Raw genomic sequence first — 8,839 nt, 5'->3', positions numbered from 1 at the left:
TTCTGACGAGCATGGACAGGGTTGGGGAGCAAACCACCTGGCTCCATACCTCCCAAGGGAGCACTTGAGTATTGGCAGCTGAAAATTCACTCTCTTAGATATGTCTCTGATGAGAGGGTCAAAGTTCTGCTGACATCAGGATATGGTTCAAGCAGTGAGAACAGGGCTTGGGCTGGCTGAACAGAGGCCATCTTCTCCCACCAGCAGCCCCATCCTTTCTTAGGCCATTAGGAATAGGAATATGAAAGCTCTAAGGATTCATTGTCCCATCCCAAGAGTAGGGCCTAGAAATTCCTTTCTCCTGGTTGTAGATGGAGGTGGGAGAATCACCCACTTCTGTAGCACAGGTCACCAACCACAGTACCATCTCCTGGCATCTCCAGTTAAGGATTGATAAGGTCATCTGCATCACCTGTAACCCAAGTCCCAGGGCCACGTTGAGCAGGGTGCTGTCAGTACTACTGTCAGTGGGAGTAGCAATCTTGAATGCATTTGGGCCAGTTTGAAGATGAGGAAGGAAGAATGAATGTGCTTTGATTCTGTGTTGCTTCCAGAATTGTTCAGAGTCTCAGTGTCTCTTTTGGCAGCAGTCAGCATGGCAGAGGCCAGTTCACACTGCTGTGATACCATATGGTGAGGGTGGGATGTGTCACCTACAGAAGCTGAGTTTTCTTTCTTTCATTTTTTTTTTTTTTTTGAGATGGAGTTTCGCTCTTGTTGCCCAGGCTGAAGTGCAATGGTATGATCTCAGCTCACTGCAGCCTCTGCCTCCTGGGTTCAACTGATTCTCCTGCCTCAGCCTACCGAGTAACTGGGATTACAGGCATCTGCTACCATACCTGGCTAATTTTTTTTTTTTTTTTGTATTTTTAGTAGAGATGGGGTTTCTCCGTGTTGGCCGGGCTGGTCTTGAACTCCTGGCCTCAGATGATCCACCCACCTAAACCTTCCAAAGTGCTGGGATTATAGGCATAAGCCACCATGCCCAGAAAGAAGCTGAGTTTTCTAAAACAGGTAATCTCATAGCACGTAAGGCTAATTTATAGGACAGGTCTGGATCATGAGACAGCAGAGCTGAGAACAAATACTTGGCAAAGGTATGTATGCATGGGAACACTCTTTCAGTGGATGACTTCTCCCAGACCACTGAAAGGGCCCCCTTCCAGCAGTAAGATACACTGTTTGCAGTGTTTGCACTAGCTCATCGTCAAGCTGCAGCTCTTGGAGTTGGCTTAGGAGCTGCTCTTCATTACGGGACACCTTGTCCTGTGCGTAGAGGTCTTCAGGCATTATCCTCTGTTGACCCAGGTCTATCAGTGCAACTTCCAAGGCCAATGACAGGTAGGACTTACTACTGTTTGGGGAGCCTGCAGCCACAGGTACATGTTGGTACACGGCGGGGTCAGCTTTCATTCATATCTGACATCTCCAGATAGCCATCATCATTCAGGCAGCAGGCCTCAGTCAAAGTGAGAAACAGGCAGCCAATGGGATCGGGGGTGGCCCACCTGGCCCTCCAGGTTTGTGATGGTTGTGGTTCCTCTCTGCACAATTCTTTCTTCTGATGCTTGTAGATTTCAAGTTGCCACTGTTGCTGCAGCTTCAGAGTATTAATAATGGTCACTGTGAGTCTGAGGGCCTCTTTTGGATAACCATGGGAACGTAGGGCATCAACCTGGGCACAGGCTGTAGGCACATGCTCAAGGCACAGTGGCTGGCTTGGGGAACTAAAGAGTACTCTTTCACTTTCCTGCTGGCAGGCAGGAGCTGTGTAAACATCACTGCTGATTATTCGCTGTAGGTGGCTGTCCTGTCAGTGTAATTCATGGCCCTCAATGGCCCTTGTGAATATCGTTCGTGTTGGTCTGGATAAGGAGTCTGGGCTGTGAATGGCATTCTGGGGAAGTGCATTGGTGATGCTGGACAGCTCATGTCCATAGTTTCCATCATCCAGGGGACAGATATCCAGGTCGCTCCACTTCTGCAGCTGCTGCAGCCAGCAGGATTTCTCCTCCAGTTTGCAGTGTGGATTTAAAATTATGCACACCCATAAAGCCCTAGCTCATGCCAGAGTTGCCTGACCTTGCCTGTTGGGCTTGTTCCTTGCTGACTCCAGAGTGTGAGTCGTGGGTCAGCCATAAACTGCTCAGTTATTAGCATCAGTATTCTTGCTCCATTGGAATCTCTCGTCCACAGCATTTCTCGAACCTTGGCAAATATTGAGTTGAGTTGCTTTCCAGAGCCATACTAAGCCCCCTGGGAGAGAAAAAGGTTCACTTGTTCTTTCATCTCTTCTTCATCCAAATGCCAACAGTTCTCACTGTCAATGCTGGCCCCAGCTGTGGGGTCAGGAGCGCTGTTCACTTGGCTGATTTCTGAGTTGGAGGATAGAATCTCATCTGCCAGTTTCTGTGCAGTAGGAAGAACTTCAGCGTGGTGGTGTGCCGTGATTAAATATTCGATGAACTTTTGTAGCTGGTCCCTATTCATCTGGAAAAGGGTTTCAGAGATAGGAAGACACAAGTTTTTCTCTTCTTAAAAATTAGGAAATAAACAAAAAGTATATTTTCTTTTATTAAAAACTGAGTTTAAAATAATTATGATACTCATGAATACTTATATTTTCCCTTATAGTCTTTACATATTTAAATACTTTGATGGCTTTTTATTTTTATCACCATTACACGTGGTTGGCTTGTTCACTTGAAAAGAAGAACGGGAAAAAGTTGCTGTCCTGGAGAACACTCTTTCCACTTCTGCATAACCCACATTTAACTTCTAAAACATTAATTACATTTGCAGTGAGGCAAACAGAAAGTGTTAGAAGGGCAGTCAAACCTCATGTATTAGAGATAAGCTGGTGGCCTTTGAGTGCAGAGAATGCACAATTATGCTGTCCATTGCATATTATTTTTCATTAATGTCTTTGAAGCAGCTCTAACAATGCAGAGCAGCTGATTGTACCCCCTTTAAACTTTCCCTCTCTCCCCCTTCCAATTGACCCTATGCCTCAGGTCATAAAATTTTTCACTGTCTATTATTGCAGAAATATTTTCACTGGCAATTCCAATGGTGAAGTCCAATTGCAGTGGTTCTCAATTGTATCTCTTAAAACTTATATCAGCATGGTTGCCATGTGCTTATAGCTGAGGAAATAATGGCATTCTAAATAGTTATCCAACAGTTTGTTCCAGATCCATAATTATGTATACCAAAATAAATCCATCTCAATTTAATGTGGGGTGATACATAGCTTTACATATGTAGTTGAAGTCTTTGTGAAAGCATGCAAATACATGTATGACTTTAAGTAACTTTGACAGTTATCCCAGCTGAGCACTATCAATTTGCTAAAATTATTTTAAAATACTTATCATATACTTATCATTTAAACCTTCAATGTTGAACTCTTACCATCAGTATTTCCTGAAATGGCATTTAGAACCATTCGATCATGGTGTTTTTCTAGGACATTGTTTCTTCCTGCTTTTTGCCACTAGATGGAAGAAGCAGGTTAACAAAATGATATTTTTGGTGCTTCATTCAACTCTACCAAGAAACACCACATAACTGTGTTTAAAATACTGACAACCTCAGCATGCTTCTATTTATCTATTTTTACTGCATTATTCTTTTTGCGTGAATACTGGATCTAAGAACTGTATTTTTGTAGAGATTAATTTTCTTTTTATTATTTTGATTACTGGAAATTTCAAAAGTAACCAAGAAAGAAAACAATTGCCAGGTGGAAGAGGAAAGGTAAGAATTATATAAAAACATCCATAACAGGTATGCCACAAAGTAATTCTTAGCGTGCATTATTGCCAAGGAAGCACACAGTGTTGCCCTTGTTGAAGACAGTGGACTAGGTGCTGTGAAACACACAAGAAATGACTTGGGTACAGCTCCTATTTATAAAATTTTTACATTCTAGAAGAGAGCTAAGCAAGAGGTAAGCCAAATGAATTTATACATACTCTTAGAATAAGGTAGAGATGGATAAATATCAAAATCACAGATATAATATTTGGGATGTACATGGTAGGTGGGGAGGGAGGTTTGGAATATCACTTTTATCTGAGAACATCAGATATCTGAGAACTTCAGGAAGAAACTGGATCCTTGAAGTAGGAGGGACAGAGAATAGCATTCCAGTGACAGAGGCAGAATGAACAAAGGCACAGAGGCAGGAAACGACAATTTTAAAAATGTTTAAAGATGAAAGGATAGTACATTTTAAAATAATTTAAAAGCTTGTGTAGAGAGGACATTGTAAGTGGTACTTTTTAAGCAGATGATAGATACAGGAAGCATACTCACAAACTAAGGTACCATCTAAGAGAAGCACCTTAGATGCTGGGAAAGTGAAGTTTCAGCTTGGAAATGAAAGGTCACCCAAGTTGAAAGAAACTGGAAATGGAAATTCTAGCCTCCATTTGATGCCAGTGTTTTATCAGATGTAGGCTTACTGTACACATGGTTCTATCAATTGTTGGGAAGATTCCATAAGGGAAATAAACGTTTTGACTTACAAAGGCAGCTTTCTGTGGCTTCTATTCACCTTCACCAATCTTAAGCATTCTTGAAAGAAGACAAAGGTGATAAACATTGTCATTTGACTCCAAGAAACCAGTATTTAACCCGTAAGGCTGCATGTTGTACTATCTACCTCCTTACCTAGCAGTATATTCATAGGGATGATAAAAGAATTCTATTCCAGCCACTAAAGGCAATGATCTTGAGCCCTGATATTACGAGTGGCTATAAAATTATCCAGCTTTTAAATCCAACCACAGAATGTGATTTTATGACCTTCTGTGGAAGTGTAGCTACAGGTTAACTAAAGGTTATGAAGTAATATTTCCTTTTTATAGTTCTGAATTCACTGGCTTGTAATTTCAGAGATCACCTTGTTCTATAGTGGGACAAGCTTTATAGTATTATAATTTTGTATAACCCAATGAGGACCTCGTAACTTTTTCTTTTCCGAATTCAGATTTTTACATTTTTCCTATGATATTGTTTGTATCTAGTTCAGCATTTTAATTGCTAAAATTACACATAGGAGACTATATAATTTTTTTGGCTCTGGAGTAAAGACTTTATATAATTTTAAGTCTCATTTACCTACTTTGTTCTATATCTTGCTTACAAGTAAGATGTAGTTAAAACTTAAACATTATTTTACATCTTAATGGGTAAAAATGCTGTTCATTAAATCTTACTTAAATTTGATATATGTGTGATACTATATAGGATTATTAGATTACCTAAAAATTATATATATACTTATATATATATCATTTCCAATTAATAAATTTTGATTATAAATCTCACTTTTTATTATAAAAAGTAATTTGTATCAATAGTTCTCTCTATATGCTTATTTTTCTGGATTCAAAGTAAATATCCTAGAGATTTTAACATACCTACATCATCCATGTTTGAACCTAATTAAAGTTAATTTTATTTTGCCGACCCTTCACATCCTTTATAAAATATAAGCTGATTGTCCTACTAAGAGAAGACGCCAGTTTGATTTTATGATATTTTCTGCCTATTTACAATTAAAATCTTTAAAAAATCATAACTCAGTAGTAGTATTAGATATAAAAATATATAATTTCAAATGGATTTGTCAGAAGGATAAAAAAAATGGCCACAGAAACCTACATGAATTATTGTTTATCTTTTAGGGCCCTATATATGTAGGCAAGGTAGTGAATAGAGGCAATTATTTGAAAAAAGATGGGCAAAATGTAAAATCCTATAGTTGAAGAAATGATACAGCAAGGAGTTTTTAGCCTACTTACCCAAACTGTGTATTTACATTGATTCTATTGACCTAATATAATCGCACAACTCTTGTAATTCTTTGCCTTTATAGATGAAAGGGGAACATCTTGAAATAAAATTCTTTAATTCTGATACAACTCAGCCCTAACTTTAATGTTGTTTTGTTTCCTATTATTCTGATTTGAAAATCATTAGTAATTTTCCTGCAGAGAGTTTTAAAAATGAAATCTGTCAAAAAAAGGTTATATAGCTGAACAAAACCTGTCCATTAAAAGAGTGTTATCTGCTCTTTCATTGACTTTTAGAAGTGTATTTCTTCCAGTTTAGAGAAATTTAATTTTGCCTTTCAGGAATCATACCATTTTTTGTCCAAATAAAACCTGTTTGTTACTATAGGTTGTAGGATATTCCTCTGTGGAAACCTAATTTAAAAAACAAAAAACAAAAATCAACTCATCGGGTCAAATTCTGTTTTACGTAGTGCTGGCATCAAGTGGGAATTTCATGAATTTAACAGACAGCTGACTAAGCAGTTGAGAATTTGGTAAGCATCAAGCTATTTTAAAATACACCAGCAGTTGAGCATTAGGGTGTCTAAAAATGTTGTGTGTGTGTGTGTGTGTGTATATATATATATATATATCTATATATATAGGAATCTTGCTTAAGAAGTTTCATACCAGAGAACATTTGATTACCAGAATTTTAAAAACGTCTTATTTGTCCACACATACTCATTTTTATTGTGTTTCACACATTTTCTGGTTAACATTTGATATTTCCAAACTACATAACAAAACAAGTGAAATTTCATACTAAATTTAAAATTATGTTGACATTTTGAACTTTTACTGAAGGTGACAGTTTTACTGAAATTTGCAAGTTGCTAGAAGAACGCCTTTGAACATGTTGGGATGTTAGAAAGAACATAATCTATTTATAAAAAGAGAAAAAAATAAATATAATACATTTAAAAAATCATTCTAATTCTATTTTTAAGCAAAAGTAGCTCAGAGTTAGGCACAATTTGGGAATGTTTAGGAGCAAAAGAACAATCATACCACTGACTATATGGAGTTTTAAACTTTTTTGCACATAAATTTCTTCTGCTTTTATGATGGTATAGTTTTCTAAATGGCTGTTTAGACCAATGTTTTATCATAATTTATTCTTGGCTGTAAATTTTGTTTTCTTTAGTCAGAGTCAGTTTGGTTAATTTTCTCTACGTAATGGGGAATGAATAATTTAAAAGACATGAATATATTTTGCACTAGGAAATTCAAGAAGTATCATGTTGTAGCGAGAAAATAAAGAGTTCTATTGAATTGAGTTCAATTGTATTCTTTAAGATCCTTTTGTCTGATAAACACTGCATAAGAACCATTTGAAATAAAGACTATAACTTTGAAAATAAAACCTTACCAGTGTAGTTAGGAGAAATCGGGATAGAAACAAATAATTAATAAATAAAATAAATTTGGATTAAGACTTCAGATTTCTCAGAGTATTTTGGTTTTTCTATACATTTTCCAGAGTGATTTTTCTAAAACATAAAACTTGTCAGTAAATTCCCTGCTTACAACCTTCAGTGGTCCACATGGCTTCGGCATAAATTCGAATGTCAGCCCAGTGATCTGCACCCCTTCTGCCAACATCACTTCTTTCATCACTCCCCATCCACCATGTCCCTTATGCTCCGTTTATCTCCTATCTCCCCTCAGCTTTCTCATGGTTCTGGGCTTTTGTTCACGCTATTTCCTCCATTTGTAACATAATTGCTTCCTTTCCTGTTCTGTTCCTGCACATCCTGTGAGGTCTTTGCTGGCACTCCCCTGTTGGAGGCGGAAAGAGAGAGAGGGTCGTGATCAACTCAGTATACCACTGGAGGCTACATGAGTAAACAAGAAACTGTTCTCATAAATGCAGAATGCTGGCAAACTGACAAACTGCGTCTGCCGCCCAGAAGGACTGCTGAGGGCAGTCACAACCCAGGTGCAAGTGGTTCCTACGATTAGGCATAATTGAAGCCTGTTAGTAACAATATGAACCTGTGATCAATTAAGCAGCTGACCAATCATTACCTCCTCCTCCCTGCTCTTGTTACCCAATAAGGGCTGTAGATGCTTAGGCGGCTGCCTTTGCTCATTAGAAGCAGGGAGGGAGACTTTTCTTCTTCTCTTCTTCCCCATGCTAGCCTTTCCTTAAAATAGTTACTTTTGTCTTAAGTTTTCATTTCTTCTTTAAAACAGTTTCTTTTGTATTAAGTTTTCATTTCTGCGTTGGTCCCTTCATTCAGTCTTCTAATGACGGTCCCAGGCAGTAACAGTAGTAACTGCTGTAGTGACGGTCTCAGGTAGTAACCCTGGCAGTCAGCCACACTCCCACTCTTGCAGTTCCCACCATCAGAACTAGAGGCCCCGTGCTCTGTGTGCCCCTACTTCTATTGAGGCACTTTTCATGCTGTTTTCTCACATGTTCCTCACAGTTGTGTGTTTTTCCATTAGATTGTGAGTCATCTAAGTCCAAGGGACAGGTCTTGTTTTTGTAATTTCATCATCTAGAACAAAAAAGTCATGATGTTTATTAATTGATTAGCACTTGCTAAGCATTTAATATATACCTAGGTCAGAACAACATTCTAATACATTTTGGGAGGGTACATAAAAGTCAGCAGCTAGCATAGAATGTGAGCAATAAATGCTAACTGATGAGATTACTTTCAGCTTTCAAAAAAATGGAAATTAAAGTAGGCAAAATAAGCATCCATAAGATAGTTACATTAAATATATGTATTTTCCGTATTTTCCTTTCTTGTGCAGCTCAAGTTCCAGGAGGCTTTTTTTTTTTTTTTTTTTTTTTTTTTTTTTTTTTTTGAGACGGAGCCTCACTCTGTCACCCAGGCTGGAGTGCAGTGGCGCGATCTCGGGCAAGCTCTGCCTCCCGGGTTCACGCCATTCTCCTGCCTCAGCCTCTCGGGAGTAACTGGGACTACAGGCGCCTGCCACCACACCGGGCTAATTTTTATGTTTTTAGTAGAGACGGG

The 8,839-nt window shown here is 38.3% G+C and overlaps 1 pseudogene; it reads right to left on the bottom strand.

Annotated features, from left to right (window-relative positions):
• Positions 1–250: 250 nt before the first annotated feature.
• LOC100588500 lies at positions 251–2,511 on the bottom strand (annotated as a pseudogene).
• Between the last annotated feature and the right edge of the window lie 6,328 nt (positions 2,512–8,839).

The sequence above is a fragment of the Nomascus leucogenys genome, chromosome 7b (assembly GCF_006542625.1).
Source record: "Nomascus leucogenys isolate Asia chromosome 7b, Asia_NLE_v1, whole genome shotgun sequence".
Lineage (NCBI taxonomy): Eukaryota > Metazoa > Chordata > Mammalia > Primates > Hylobatidae > Nomascus > Nomascus leucogenys.
This window is presented reverse-complemented; position numbering and strand designations above follow the sequence as displayed.